Raw genomic sequence first — 14,137 nt, forward strand, 5'->3', positions numbered from 1 at the left:
AATAAATAGTCTCATGCAGCTCAAAGATCAGAGCTCACCCACACCGGGACTGCTGCTCGTTACAACCAGTATCTCCAGTGGTTTCATCTGACAGACTCAGTGCCCTGCCATCTAGGCCTGTGACAGTCGCACCTGACCAATTCCTGCCTTAGTTGCTCCATTCAACAAACACTGACTGAGCACATATTACCAGGAATATGATCTCTGCCGCGGTGGGCCCAAAACCTAAGAGACTATCCATATCCGCTAAACCAACAATTACAGTAAACTGTAATAAAAGATATAATAAAGGTAAATAGAGGATGTCCCCAGAAGAAAAGCCTGAGCATGATGTGGGAAGGATAAGAAAGTCTTCCAGGACGAGAATGGCTGAGGTCAATCTTAAAGGATAAATGGGAATGAGGCAGCAGGATGGGTGGGCAGGCAACTTGGCAGAGAAGACAACTTCTGCAAAGGCACAAAAACAAAAGACAGATGTGTTTCTTAGACATTGATGTGAATATAAATCACTAGAAGATGTTAAAATGTAGGTTTGAGTTCAGGAGGTCAGGGTGAGGCCTGAGATTTTGCATTTCTAACAAATTCTTAGGTGTTGCCAACACTGCTGGCTGAAGGACCCATACCTGCTGGATGGGGACCACGCTTTGCAATACTGGAACTAGAGCAGTGTGTTTCCAAACTGTGCTGTATATTGAAATCATCTGGAGACTTTTTAAAAGTACTGATGCCTGGGTCCACCCTCAGACATTCAGATACAGTGGATCTGAGATGCAACTTGCACATTAGAGTTTTTTAAGTCTCTCCCAGGTGGTCCTATCATGCAGCAACATTTGGGAATCACTGACATTCAAAAAAACAAAAGAGGTTCCAATTCCTGTGGGGAATTGGAAGGAAATGTAATGGGTGAGGTCAGCAGGTGCCAATCAAAAAGATCCCCCAAATTGTCACACTGGGAAGTATGGAGATATATATCTCATCTCTTGAATAGCTAATAAATTCTCAAAACTATTATGTGAAAATCCAAACTCCTGATTTTCACTCCCCCCACATAAACATCATAAAAAGCTTTGCCCCTTGTTCAGTCTTTCCCATCTCAGTAAATCTCAGCTTTTCCTTCCTGGTACTCAAGGAGTCTTCCTTGAAGCCTACTCCCCATATCCAAACTAGCAGTAAATTCTATCAGCTTTACCTTCTAAATATATCCAAAACTGTCTGAGATTTCTTCAAAATAATATGGTAGGAGGATTGAATGGGTAATAAACAAGAGAAAATTGGTCCTGAGTTACTAATGTTTTTGAAGTTGGAGGGGTTTCTTATATTCTTCTCTCCACTTCCATATATGTTCTATATTTTCCACCATGAAAAGTTTGCATATGTATTTTTACCACCTTTGTCACTACTGCAAAGGTCTAAGCCACTCCCAGCTCTTAGGTGGGTTATGGCAAATGCTCCTTAATTGCCTCCTAAGCCCTTTCTAACAGCTTTCAGTCTTGCCCAATTTCCAGCTATTCTCCACAAAGCAACAGAGGTATCCAGTTCAGTAGACTCATATTACTCCTCCGCTCAAAACTTTCCAATGGCTTCCCAACTCACTCACAACAAAAACTAAAATCTTCACAATAGTCCATAATCTGCACGGCCCCTGCACCATTTCTTTTTACCTCTTCGATGTTATTCTCTACTTATTTCTTCACTTTAAAGATACAAGCCTTCTTACTTTTTCTTCAAAACCGCAAGACGTTTCCCCTCCTTGTTGCCTGTGAGGTGATTGCTGCCTCCAGCTGGAATGCTTTCCTACTAGATATCCTCATGGCTTGTCCTCACCTCCTTCAGGTCCTCATTCAAATACCATTGCCTTTGTGAAACTTTCCTAACTTTTCCATTCTCTTTGTTTTTAACTGACATATAATAATTGCACATATTTATGAGGTACAGTGTGGTGTTTCAATGTGTATATATATTGTGCAATTATGGAATGAGACCACTACTTCTCCTGTTGTCCTTCCCTGCTTCTCCCTCACCTCCCCTTTTCCCTAGTTTATAAGACAGGAGAAAAGGGAGAAAGCAAAAAGTTGGAAAGAAACAGAAGTAAGATAACTAGCTAGACGACTTTGGCGCCACCACCTGTCCCTGGTGGTTAAAATAATAATAATAATATTAACCCCTGACCAAAATACTGGTGTTATCTGTAAATTCCAGACATTGTATGAGAAAGCACTGTGAAGCTTTTTGTTCTGTTAGCTGATGTATGTAGCCCCCAGTCACGTTCCTCACACTTACTTGATCTATCATGACGTTTTCACGTGGACCCCTTAGAGTTGTAAGCCCTTAAAAGGGCTAGGAATTTCTTTTTCAGGGAGCTCGGCTCTTTAGCGGGCCGAATAAAAAACCTCTTCCTTCTTTAATCTGGTGTTTGAGGAGTTTTGTCTGCGGCTCATCCCGCTACACAATGATCAATCAGGGTGATTAGCATACCCATCACCTCAAACACTTGTCATTTCTTTGTGGTAAGAACATTCAAACTCCACTCTTCTAGCTATTTTGAAGTATGCAATATATTATTGTTGACTATAGTCACCCTACTATGCAATAGAACACTAGAACTAATTTCTCCCACCTGTTACTTTGTATCTGTTGACCAACCTCCCACCATTCTCCTTCCCTGTACTCTCCCCCAGCTTCTGGTAACCACTATTCTACTCTCTACTTCTATATAAGATCAATTTATTTATATCTCACATATGAGAGAGATTTTTGTTTGTTTATTTGTTTTTTGTTTGTTTTTGCGACACAGTCTTACTCTGTCGCAAGGCTGGAGTGCAGTGGTGTGATCTCGGCTCACTGCAACCTCCACCTCCCAGGTTCAAGCGATTCTCCTGCCTCAGCCTCCAAAGCAGCTGGAACTACAGGCACGTGCCACCATGCCCAGCTAATTAGTAGAGATGGGGTTTTACTATGTTGGCCAGGATGGTCTCGATCTCTTGACCTCGTGATCTGCCCACCTCGGCCTTCCAAAGTGCTGGGATTACAGGCGTGAGCCACCGCGTACGGCCCAGTATCTGTTGTTCTGTACCTCACTTATTTCACTTAATGTCCTCTAGGTTGATCCATGTGGTTAAAAGTGACAGAAATTTATTCTTCTTATGGCTGAATCATATTCCATTATGTATATACACCACATTTTATCGATTCATCCATTGGTGGATATTTGTATATTTAAATTGATTCCGTATCTTGGCTATTATGAATAGTGCTGCAATAAACATTGCAGTGCAGATATCTCTTTGACATACTGATTTCATTTCCTTTGGATATACACCAGTAGTAGGATTGTTGGATCACATAGTAGTTCTGTTTTTAGTTTTCTCTTATTTTTCTGTTTTTTGCATAGACAGGGTTTCACTATTTTGCCCAAGCTGGTCTTCAAGCAATCTTCCCTCCTCAACCTCCCAAAGTGCCAGAATTACAGGAATGAGCCACCACATCCACCCTTATTTGTAATTTTTTTGAGGAATCTCCATACTGTTTTTTATAATGGCTGTACTAATTTACATCCCCCACCAACAGCGTACAAGAAGAGTTCTCCTTTCTCCATATTTGAGTCAACATTTGCTATTTTTCATCTTTTTGATAATAGGCATTCCAACTGGGGTGAGGTGATGGCTCATAATGGTTTTGATTTGCATTTCCTTAATGATTAGCGATGTTAAGGATTTTTTTCATATACCTGTTGGGCATTTGTAGGACTTCTTTTAAGAAATATTTATTCAGAGATTTTGCCCATTTTTGATCGAATTTTTTTTGCTATTGAGTTGGGTTTCTTAGGTATTCTGAATATTAACTTCTTAATTAATGCATAGTTTATAAATATTTTCTCCATTTCTGTAGGTTATCTCTTCACACTCTGTTGATTGTTTCCTTTGCTCTGCAGAAGCTTTTTAGTTTGATGCAGTCCCATTTGTCTATTCATGCTCTTCTTACCTGACCTTTTGACATCTTTTCCAAAAAGTCCTTGCCCAGGATTATCTCATAACTGATTTCTCTATTTTTAATCTGAAGCCCTGCCCCTAGCACTACCTCTCCTGCATTTCTTTTCACATGCATTTATCATGATCTGTCATAATACTTTTTACATATTAATTCAGTTATTTTCTAACTCCTCTTTATTGAGCCTTATCCTGCCCTCTCATAGGCAATTAGAGTGTATGTTCTATAAAAACAATGATTTTTGTGTTTTAATGCCCTATATTTCAAATTCCTTGAACATGTCTCTTGGTAGAGGGTAGTTACTCTATAAATATTTGTTGACTGATTGAATAGATCAATCAATCAACTAACATTTGTCTCCCTGTTGGATAAGAGACTTCTACCCCACATAAAGTACTTAGCATCGTGTACCACAGTATCAAGAGATGATAGCTCCTATTATGATATATATTTCCCTGTAGCAGGGGTGAGCAAGCTTTTTCTCTGTAAAGGGCCCATTCTTTCAAGTCATACAATCCTCTCTGTTACAACCACTGAACTCTGCCACTGTAGAAGGATCAGATATAGTAGATAAAAAAAAAAAAAAAGGGCATGATTGTGTTGGAGTGAAACTTTATTTACAGGTTTAGCCCATAGGCCATAGTTTGCCAGCCCCTGCTTTATAACAGAGATTCCCAATTTCATTACTTAAATATGTGCAAAAGATCTGCCTATCTCATGTCAAGCAATGCAACCAAAAGCAAGAGAAATAACCAAATCCCACAAAATAGGTAATATGACTTCAAATAATAAAAGGCTGATGTGACCAACTAATTCAAGACTATCATTAAGGCAGTTTGGCATAGCTTAATAGCACTTAGCATTTTTTAGAAATAATGGTGCACCTGATAGTTGGTGAAGTTTTATGAAATATTCTTTTATGCCTAAAATATCTACAATTGTTTCTACTTCTTGCACTGAACCTTGACTAACATAGCACACATTAATCTAACTTGCCCAGAATAATTTACATACATTATGTCTATAGTATTCCTCTGATCTATCAGTAAATTACATGTATGTCTGTGTACATGCATACATATCTGTGTGTGTATGACATGAATAGTTTGGGTAACTTTCTCTTTTGAAAAGTTTAATTCATAAAGCCACACTTCTTAATATAATTATTTAAAATTGTTTTGATTATCTGTTTTAGAATATTTTCAGGTTAGTAAGCAAATTTAGAATGCCTATTTTATAGAATATGTTTTATCTATTTTTTATTATTAATAAATAATTTATTATTAATAAAAACCAAGACTATTTGCCTAACTCTAACTTTCCTACTTTCCTCTATGATGACTAGTACAGGCTCAGTGATCTAAAGTGCAACTTCTTTCAATATTATGCAAATGTACCAATTAGGCCAGGCACGGTAGCTCCCACCTGTAATCTTACCACTTTGGGACGCAGAGGTGGGCAGATCACTTGAGCTCAAGACCAGCCTGGGCAAAATGGTGAAACCCCATCTATACCAAAAATATAAAAATTAGCTGGGTGCGGTGGCATATGCCTGTAGTCCTAGCTACTTGGGAGGCTGAGGTGGGAGGATCACTCGAGCCTGGGAGGCAGAGTTCACAGTGAGCCAAGATCACACCACTGCACTCCAGCCTGAGTGACACAGTGAGACCCTGTGAAAGAGAAAGAAAGAAAGAAGAAAGGAAGGAAGGAAGGAAGGAAGGAAGGAAGGAAGGAAGGAAGGAAGGAAGGCAGGAAGGAAGGGAGGGAGGGAGGGAGGGAGGGAGGGAGGGAGGGAGGGAGGAAGGAAGGAAGGAAGGAAGAAAGAGAAGGAAGGAAAAAAATGTACACTTTATCAAAAAGGAAGCAGATTCATTAAGAGTACTCATGTATGCTACAAATAGGAATATCTCTGGCAAATGGTTCACTCATGAGGAGAGGGAGCCAGAAATAGAAGATTGGCACACTACAGCAGAATAGAGAATGGGATGCTAACTCAAAACAGGCAACAGGCTTTCACTTCAGAGAAGTGGCCAGATGGGTAAGGTACAATGTCCAAAGGCATAATAAAAGAAACTGCATCACAATTTCATTTCCAATCAGATCTATCTTCCAGTGTGTTAATTCCATCTTCAGCTGAGTCAAATCTTTTCAATCTGTCTACTGAGTTTTTAATATCAATGACTACTTTTTTTATTTCTAAAAGTTCAATTTGGTTGTATTTATTTCTTTTTTTAAATTTTCTTGGTCTTTTTGATAGTGTTTTTTTTCTCTCATGCTTTGGACTTCCTGTTTATATCCTTAACCATTTTATGCATATTTATTTTATCTTTACTATTCAATAGTTCTTTTATGTTTTTGATAGTATATTACTAAAGCTTATCGTGTATGCTGACTCTCAATTGTGGCATATTGTTTTCTTATGCATTTTGCAATTTTGTATTATGAAATCTTCAGCAGCAGGATTCTATTGGCGGTAATTCTATCTGGATTGAAGATGTCCCTTCAAAGAAGTTTTACATTTACTTCGCCAATGCTCAGGGTTTTCACAGGCTTTAAAGAAAGATATTGGTGGCTGTGCACGGTGGCTCACATCTGTAATCACAGCACTCTAGGAAGCCGAAGTGGGTGGATCACATAAGGTCAAGAGTTTAAGACCAGCTGGCCAACATAGCGAAACCTCGTCTCTACTAAAAATACAAAAAAAAAAAAAAAAAAGTTAGCCGGGCATGGTGGTGCACATCTGTAGTCCCAGCTAGTCGGTAGGCCAAGGCAGGAGAATTGAGGTGGAAGTTGCAGTGAGCCGAGACTGTGCCTGGGTGACCAAGAAAGACTGTGGAAAGGGAAAGGGAAAGGGAAAGGAGAAAAAAAGGAAAGGGAAAAGGAAAAGGAAAAGGAAAGGAAATCAGGAAGCTCGCTGGGTAATATAATTTGCCATATTGCCAGAAATAGAAATAGAAAATGGTGGTATGATGCCACAAATTTAGCAGGATCTGTTAAAACTAAGCATCCCTTTTTTCACCAAACTGATGAAAAAAAGAAAAGAAAAACAAACTAAGCATTCCAACCTAAAGAAAAAAGACTTCAATTCTTCAGGGATTTATAAAGTCACACAACACTAATATAGAATTTTACAAAGTGCCATGAAATATAGTAATAAAAATGTAGAAGCTTCTTTAGAGATTTCTCATTTTAAAGCAAAGGTAAAAAGCACAGCCACATCCACTGGGGAAACACTTGTTCTTTCTGTTATGGTAAAAATGGCTGAAATAATACAAAAGAAAGAGCATATGATGAAACCTAAATGCATGTCTTTGTCAGCAAATACAGTTGGATGATATATAGAAAACATTATAGTAGAGTGCAGAAACAAATGTTGGAACAAATTACGTAGTGTTGAAGGTTTGGTATATATTTAGATGAAGCACCGATGTTTCCAACACATTTTAGCTATGGTATTTTCTGGATTCTGTTTCCAATAATAAAACACATGAATAACTGCTTTTTTTTTTTTTTGTATGTGAGCTGTTAAAAAAAGTAATATTTCCTTCAACAATAAATGGTTTCTTTTAGAAAAACTATGATACATGAAAAATCGTGGGGCAACTATTTGAACTGGAATTTTTTTAATTCCCAAGCAAGGATACAGATAAAATACCCCACATGAAATACATTTTCTTTCTCACTCACAAGTGAACTGTCATGAAAAATATGGTGAAGCCAGAAGAGAGCAAAGTGCTACAGGATGTTATGGATGAGGTTAGTTTTATAAAAACAAGACATTTAAAATTTTAGAGGACTCTTTGCACTCTCTTATGGAATGTAACCAATTTAGATCAAATTCTTTGGAAAGAAGATTCTGACATGGAGAGCTGTATATAGAAATGCTACTGGGGCCGGGGGGAGTGGCTCATGTCTGTAGTCCCAGCACTTTGGGAGGACGAGGCAGAAGGATAGCTTGAGCCGAGATCAGCCTGGAGAACTTTGTGAAACCCTGTCTCTACAAAAAAATGCAAAATATTAGCCAGCCATGGTAGTGGGTACCTATGGTCCCCACTACCCAGGAGGCTGAGATGGGAGGATCACCTGAGCTGGGGTGGTTGAGGCTGCAATGAGCAGTGATCAAAAAAAAAAGAAAAAGAAATTATACTGGGGAGTGCTCTCAGGCTCAACAGCCAAGGGGAAGTGAAGGAAGCAGGAATGAGCAGAGGAAGAAGCTGAACTCTGATGCAGTTACCACAGTGTCCTCAACCAATCCCATGGGGAGCTCAGACAGCCTGTCAGTATTGTCTCACCTTGCAGCAAGCTAGCCAGCCCTTTTTTTTTCTTAAATTTATTTTATTTTTAAGTGACAAATAATAATTGCATGTATTTATAGAGTACAATGTGATGTTATTATATATGTATACATTGTGGGATGGTTAAATCAAGCTAATTAACATATCCATCACCTCACATATCTATCATTTGTGGTGAAAACATTTAAAATCTACTCTTTGGGCAATTTTGAAATATACATTGTTGTTAACTATAGGCGCCATGCTGTGCCAGAACTTACTTATTCCTCCTAACTGAAACCTTTTACTCTTCAATCAACATGTCTCCTTTCCTCATTCACCTGCTTTCCCAGCCTCTGGCAACCACCATTCTAAACTCTACTACTATGAGTTCAACAGTTTTTAGATTCTACACATAAGTGAGATCAAGTGGCATTTGTCATTCTGTGCCTAGTTAATTTCACTTAGTATAATATCCTCCAGGTTCATCCGTGTTGTCAAAAATGACAGAATTTCCTTCTTTTTCAAGGCTAAGTAGTATTTCATTGTGCATTTATATTACATTTTCTTTAACCATTCATCTGATGATGGATACTTAGGTTGCTCCCACATCTTCACTATTGTGAACAGTGTTGCAATGAACATGGGAATGCAGATATCTCTTCAACATATTGATTTCAATTCCATTGGATATATACCCAGAAATGGGATTGTTGGATCATATGGTAGTTCTGTTTTTAGTTTTTTGAGGAGTCTCTACACTGTTGTCTATAAATTTCCAAATTTACATTTCCACCCACAGCATAAAAGGATTCAGGCCTTTGAATTTACCATAGGCTGGTCTTTGGAGGACAGCTGCCCTCTGGGAAGCAATGTGACCTTGGGTGAGACAGCTTTCTTTCCCTGAGTGCAATACCTAGAGAATGAAGCAACTGAGAGACATCAGCCATCAACATAGTCCTGAAGGGCTATGGACAGAACTACCATATGATCTATGGAGAGAGCTCTTTAAAAACAAAACCTTTGAAGTGTTTCCAGCATTATACGCTGTTGTTGTTAAAGATTATGTAGACTATGGAAATTCTAATACTTGCACACTTAAGAAATCTGGAAAATAGCCAGGTGCAGTGGCTCATTCCTGTAATCCCAATACTTTGGGAGGCATAGGTGGAAAGATCACTTGAGCTCAGAAGTTCGAGTACAGCTTGGGCAACACAGTGAGACCCCATCTCTACAAAAAAATGAAAATGAAAACATAGTCAGGTGTGGTGGCACATACCTGTGATCCCAGATACTAGGGAGGCTCAGGCAGGAGGATTGCTTGAGTCTGAGAGGTTTAGGCTGCAGTAAGCAATGATCATGCCACTGCACTCCAGCCTGGATGACAGAGGGAGACCTTGTTTCAAAAAGAAAAAAAAAAGAAACTTGGAAAATTATTATGACTTGTTAAGAATATTGAAGTTTTAGTGCATGTTAAGCCTACATGTTAAAAATTTTAAAGTATAGAGCTTGAATACACAGACATTTTCTAGTTATTTTTTCAGCAGAAATATTTACATAATTTTGGATTTGCTTTGAAAGACAAGTATTACAAGTTAGCTGACATCAAAAAGTTAGAAAGATCTCAGATTAACAACATCACAACTGAAATAATTAGAGAAGTAAGAAAAAATCAACCTCAAAGCTAGCAGAAGATGAGAAATAACAAAAATCAGAGCTGAACTCAAGGAAATGAAGATACAAAAAAGCATTCAAAAGACCAATGAATTGAGGAGTTAGTTTTTTGAAAAAATTAATAAACTATATAGGCTGCTAGCTTGACTAATAAAGAAGAAAAGCGAGAGGATCCAAATAAATAGAAATGATAATGGCAATGTTACCACTGACCCCACAGAAATAAAAATAACCATCAGAAACTACTAAAAACACCTCTACACAAACTAGAAAACCTAGAAGAGATGGATAAAGTCCTGGACGCACACATCCTCCCAAGACTGAACCAGAAAGAAACTGATTCTATAAACAGACCAGTAACAAGCTCCAAAATTGAATCAGTAATAAATAGTTTACCACCAACAAAAAAGCCCAGGATGTGATGGATTCACCAGACGTATAGCTGAATTCAACCAGATGTACAAAGAAGAGCTGGTACCATTCCTACAGAAACTATTCCAAAAAACTGAGGAGGAGGGACTCCTCCCCAATTCATTCTATGAGGCCAGCATCATCTTGATACCAAAACCTGGCAGGGACACAACAACAACAAAAAACTTCAGGCCAATATCCTTGATGAACATTGATGCAAAAATCCTCAACAAAATATTTGCAAGCCAAATCCAGCAGCACATCAAAAAGCTAATTCACCATGATCAAGTAGCCTTCATCCCTGGGATGAAGGTTGGTTCGATATATGCAAATCAAGGTTAGTTCAACATATGCAAATAAATGTGATTCATCACACAAACAGAACTACAGACAAAAACGACATGATTATTTCAATAGACGCAGAAAAGACTTTTGGTAAAATTTAACACACTTTCATGTTAAAAACTCCCAATAAACTAGACACTGAAAAAAAGTCATAAACGCACAGCCAATATCATACTCAATGGGCAAAAGCTGGAAGCATTCCCTGTGAAAACCGGCATGAGACAAGAATGCCCTCTCTCACCACTGCTTTCATCACAGTACTGGAAGTCCTAACCAGAGTAATCAGGCAGAAGAAAGAAATAAAAGTCATCCAAATAGGAAGAGAAGACGATCTCTGTTTGCAGACAACATGATTCTATGTCTAGAAAAACTCTAGACATAGACATACCCAAAAGCTCCTTCAGCTAGTAAACAACTTCAGCAAAGATTCAGTATGCAAAATTAATGCACTAAAATCACTGGCATTCCTATGCACCAACAACAGCCAAGCCAAGAGCCAAATCAGGAAGTCAATACCATTCACAAGTGACACAAAAAGAATAAAATACCTAGGAATATAGCTAACCAGAAAGGTGAAAGATCTCTACCAAGAGAATTACAAAACACTGCTCAAAGAAATCACAGAAGACACAAATAAATAGAAAAACATCCTATGATCATGGATAGGAAGAGTCAATATCATTAAAATGGCTATACTGCCCAAAGCAATTTACAGATTCAATGCCATTCCTGTCAAACTACCAATGACATTCTTCTCATAACCATTTTAAAATTCACATGGAACCAGAAAAGAGCCTGAATAGCTAAGGCAATCCTAAGCAAAAAGAGCAAAGCTGGAGGTGTCACATAACTCAACTTCAAACTATACTACTGCACTGTGTAACCAAAATAGCATGGTACTGGTACAAAAACAGACCTGTAGATCGATGGAACAGAACAGAGAGCCCAGAAATAAGGCCACACACCTACAACCATCTGAACTTCAACAAAACTGACAAAAACAAGCAACGAGGAAAAGACTCCTGTATTAGTCACTTCTCACACTGTTGTAAAGAACTGCCCAAGACTGGGTAATTTACAAACAAGAGAGGTTTAATTGTCTCATGCTTCCATATGGCTGGGAAGGCCTCAGGAAACTTACAATCATGACAGAAGGGGAAAGAAGCACGTTTTACATGGCAGCAGGAGAGAGAGGAGTGTGAGAGCACCGGAAAAACTACCATTTATAAAACCATCAGTGCTTGCAAGAATTCACTCACTATCATGAGAACAGCACGAGTAACACTGCCCCTATAATTCAATTACTTCCCTCCCTCGACATGGGGATTACAGGACCCTCCCTCAATACGTGGGGATTACAATTCAAGATGAGATTTGGGTGGGGACATAGAGCCAAACATATTAACTCCATATTCAATAAATGGTTCTGGGATAGCTGGTTTGCTGTATGCAGAAGACTGAGGCTGGACATTTTCCTTACACCATATACAAAAATAAACTCAAGATGGATTAAAAACAAAGGTAAAAGCCCAAACCATAAAATCCCTGGAAGAAGACCTAGGCAATGCCATCTGGGATATAGACACAGGCAAAGATTTCATGACAAAGTCACCAAAAGCAATTGCTACAAAAACAAAAATTGACAAGTGGGATCTAATTACAAGTAAGAGCTTCTACACAGCAAAAGAAACTATTAACAGAGGAAACAGATCTACCAAAGGGGAGAAAATATTTGTGAACTATGCATTTGACAAAAGTCTAATATCCAGCATCTATAAGGAACTTAAATAAATTTACAAAAGGAAAACAAACAACCCCATTAAAAAGTGGGCAAAGGACATGAACAGACACTTTTCAAAAGAAGATACATGCAGCCAACAAGCATATGAAAAAAGTTCAATATCACCGATTATCAGAGAAATGCAAATCAAAACCACAATGAGATACTATCTCACACCAGTCAGAATGGCTATTATTAAACAGTCATAAAGTAGCAGATGTTGGTGAGGTTGTGGAGGAAAGGGAGCACTTATATACTATTGGTGGGAGTGTAAACTAGTTCAACCATTGTGGGGAGCAGTGTGGCAATTTCCCAAAAAGCTAAAAGCAGAACTACCCATTCGAGGCCGGGCGCGGTGGCTCAAGCCTGTAATCCCAGCACTCTGGGAGGCCGAGACGGGCGGATCATGAGGTCAGGAGATCAAGACCATCCTGGCTAATACGGTGAAACCCCGTCTCTACTAAAAAAATACAAAAAAAAAAACTAGCCGGGCGAGGTGGCGGGCGCCTGTAGTCCCAGCTACTCGGGAGGCTGAGGCAGGAGAATGGCGTAAACCCGGGAGGCGGAGCTTGCAGTGAGCTGAGATCCGGCCACTGCACTCCAACCCGGGCGACAGAGCAAGACTCCATCTCAAAAAAAAAAAAAAAAAAAAAAAAGAACTACCCATTCGATACAGCAATCCCATTACTTGGTATATAACCAGAGGAATATAAAGCATTCTACCATAAAGACACATGAATGTAAATGTTCACTGCAGTACTATTCACAATGGTGAAGACATGGAATCAATCTGAATGCCCATCAATGACCAACTGGACAAAGAAAATGTGGTACATGTACACCATGGAATAATATGCAGCCATAAAAAGGAGCAAGATCATATATGTTGTGGGAATGTGGATAGAGCTAGAGACTATTATCCTTAGCCAAGTAGTGTAGGAACAGAAAACCAAATACCACATGTTCTCACTACTAAGTGGGAGCTAAATGATGAGAACTCGTGTATACAAAGAAGGGAACAACAACAGACACTGGAGTCTACTTGAGGGCAGGGAGGAGAGAGAAGAGCAGAAAAGATAACTATTGAGCACTGGGTTTAACAGCTGGGTGATGAAATAATCTGTGACACAAGATTGCCTATGTAACAAATCTCCACATGTACCCCCTAATCTAAAATAAAAGCTTAAAAAATAATAATAAAATGTTTTTTTAAAAAAATGATAAGTATCACGATTTGGAATGCATACTTAAAGGTACACTTTTTCCATTTGGGCATACATGTCTTTAGAAGAACTTTTTTGACTACAACAGACATTAAAATCAAGTATGTTCAAATAATTTAAAAAATAGGTTTCAAATTTCTGTATCACGAAATGCTACACCAAGTTTTTATATTAGAGTGAAGCATTTGATCACATAATGATTAAAGGCTTAAAATAATGTACTTATCCAGCACCAAGATTCAGCAGCTCAAGGCTCCTGGTCTCCCACAACAATTCTCAATATGAACTGCCCATTCTCTTCTTTCTACAACCCAGCTTCTAGACAGTGGCTGGTTACTCTTGCTGATCACCTAGCAAGTGATCTGCAACCCTTTATCTATATGTGTCACCACTGGTTAAAAAAAAATTGAGTATGTACCTCCATTTATTTGTTTATAAGTTAC

The sequence above is a fragment of the Macaca nemestrina genome, chromosome 2 (assembly GCF_043159975.1).
Source record: "Macaca nemestrina isolate mMacNem1 chromosome 2, mMacNem.hap1, whole genome shotgun sequence".
NCBI lineage: Eukaryota > Metazoa > Chordata > Mammalia > Primates > Cercopithecidae > Macaca > Macaca nemestrina.